This window comes from Lissotriton vulgaris, unplaced genomic scaffold (assembly GCF_964263255.1).
Source record: "Lissotriton vulgaris unplaced genomic scaffold, aLisVul1.2 SCAFFOLD_3252, whole genome shotgun sequence".
NCBI lineage: Eukaryota > Metazoa > Chordata > Amphibia > Caudata > Salamandridae > Lissotriton > Lissotriton vulgaris.
The window spans coordinates 239,929-242,745 of NW_028248505.1; positions in this window are offsets into that span (position 1 = coordinate 239,929).

A 2,817-nucleotide genomic window follows, 5' to 3' on the forward strand; every position below is an offset into this window, starting at 1 on the left:
GTATCTGGGATGGTGGGGGCAACGTGCATTCCAAGGTACTTGATATGGGAAGGTTTCCATGTGAAGTTGGAGGCGGCAAAATCTGGCTTGAATGTAAGCATGAGCGAATTTTGCGGATCTCGCGTTCGCGAATTTGCGGATTTTTGAACTCGCAATCCGCAAAATCCGCGAATTCTTGCGAATTTGCAGATTTTTTTTTTTTTTTGTGTTCGCAAGGATTTCTGCCAGTTCGCGAGGGTTTCGTACCAGTTCGCAATTGCGAACTTACATTTCGTCGCGCAACGGTCGCGAATTATGTTGTTTCTACGTCTGGTTCATCATCACAGGTTCCCAGCACCCTCTGTTTCACCACTGCAACCCTCTGTTACATCAATGCCACCCTCTGGTTCATCATTACTGTAGATTATGGGGGGGAAAAGCAAGCACACCATCCCTGCTTCAACTCAGATGAATTAATTTGGGGTTAGTTTATTAATGTGTCACTGTTTTAAAATTCCAGTCTGGCACCTGCTTCCTTATCTGTAATTTTGCTTTCTGTTGCAGTGCATTTTTTTTCCCCAGGACCTTCTTTGTGGCCTACTTGTAGCTATTGTATGAGCCTGCTGTGAGGGTCAGAGCAGGGTCATACAATTGTTGCAACTAGCAACTGAATTCTGGAGGGGCCCCAGTCAGGAAGCACTACCGGGAATTGTTACTAATGATGAGTTTGAACTCTTGCCCCTGCCGAGTGCTTTCACTTTTGAAAAACTCGTTTTTCTGCAATTTCGCGGGGTTCGCGGGGTGCGAACACGCGCAAGATCGGATTCGGAAGCCGCAAATTCGTGCGAATATGCAATTTGTTTTTTTTGCAGCGTGTTAGTTGGCAAGGTTTTGTGCGTTTTTGCGAGCCGCTCGTAGCGCAAGACGCGAAGTTACCCTCGCGGTCGTGCAAGGGCGCAGCCATCTTGTTTGCCTGACGTATTTCCGTTTCCGGGCGCGAAGTGTAATCTCGCAAAGTCCGCGGTTTGCCAGTACAGTCTCGCGCGTGTTCGCAAGGAAAATCTCGCGCGAACTTACCCGCGCGGTCGTGAACGGGCGCGGCCATCTTGTTTCTCATTCATTGCTATGGTTCTGGGCATGGTCTTTGTATCCTCTGTCAATCTCTGCCATCCTTTGCTTGTTTGAAGTTTTTTTTTATCTATTTTACTTATTATCTATCCCTCTATTTTTCTAGCCCTATATTTTTGTGTTTACTGCTACTTTTGGTTAATTTTAAACTACTTTTGTAAACTCTTTTCTTTTCTTCTCTTCCCTATTCTATTTTCTTTATTCCTTTCCGCCCAGACCATGGTGAAGGGAGCCGGGAAGCATCCCGAGAAGGGGAAGGGTCCCGCACCCCGTGTCCGGCTCCCGTGCGGGCGTTTGAGGGGGGAGCTAGTGATGCCACGGGAGATCTTTACCCCGGAGGAGGTGGGCCAGCTCATTTTTTATGTTCAGCGCCGCCTCCCCAGGACCATCATGGGAGGCGGCAAGATCAGTGCCGGGTACGGGGCCCGGGAGCGCCGGAAGCGGTGGGAGAAGGTGTGCCAGGCCATTTACCACCACTCTCGGGTCTGGCGCACCTACAACCAGGCCACCCACCGCTGGACGGATGTCCTGACCCGTGAGCGAGATCTGCTCGACCTCCTTGGCCTTGAGATCCCCGGGCTTGGTGAGTAGTAGTAGCTATGTCTTTACTACTATGTTTTCTCCTGCTGTGTTATTATATTGCAAATTTTTGTTTTTTTTACAAGAGCAATAATGCTGCTCATTACATTGTAGGTACATTTTATTTCAAAATCTTCTGTGCATTTCAGGTACACTGCTCTCCTTCTCAGTAGTGTTGCTACTATGCTTATTTGTTTTAGATTTTGTGTTCATTTCATTGGCCTGTGAAATTATGTATGAGTGTAGTTGAAAGAACTGCGCAATGCTACACACTAAGGTTCAGATTTTTAATTACCGGCGCATCCCTGCAAAGTTGCAGGGATGCGCCAGTAATTGTGCGTCACGCCACCATCACCCATGGTGCGCCGTATTACAATGCGGCGCGCCATGGGCCCAAAACGTCACCAAAGCGTTACGCATCTGTGCCGTAAAGGTGGCGCATTGCTGGAGTTGCGTCGCAACGATGGTGCAGCTCCATCAATTCTCTGGGGTGCCCTATCTCCCCAATGCTGCGTCAAGCCGTACGTCTGCTTCAAGCAGGCGCAGGGTTTGAGTCACGCATCATTGTCCTCAAAGTGACTGATTGAAATCTTGTAGATTTCCCTCAGCCACTTTTAGGATGCGTTCCTGCGCAGGAACGCCCTCCCTTGCGCCGGAACACCCCTATTGGCGCAGGGCTTTACAACGTGATGCATCTCCCAGATGCGTCACGTTGTTAATATACGCCGCACCATTGCGCCTCTTATGTGCTGTCGCTGCGTCACAAAAGTCACGCAACAATGGAGCAAAAGAGCCGCAAGGGCCTTATAAATCAGCCCCTACAGACTCAAGTCCAGTCCTTCCTTTGTACACATGGCGATAAGAAGAAATAGTGGTGGTGGATTAATAGTTTGAGTATTTTAATGACTGGTGAATGTAGTAGGAAACTTTAGTGTTGTCGCTGATCTTCAATCACAATGGACTTTGGCTGTCACTTTGCGTGCTGCGGACTGCTGCCTGCCAATCCTAGGCAAACCTTTTTAGTACTTTGTTTAGTGAGTTACATAGGGTAGTTTCCAATTCGACGGTCCGCAAATCAAGCAATACTAAAGTAATGACGTAGTCGACCACATGAGATTGGTCAATAATATA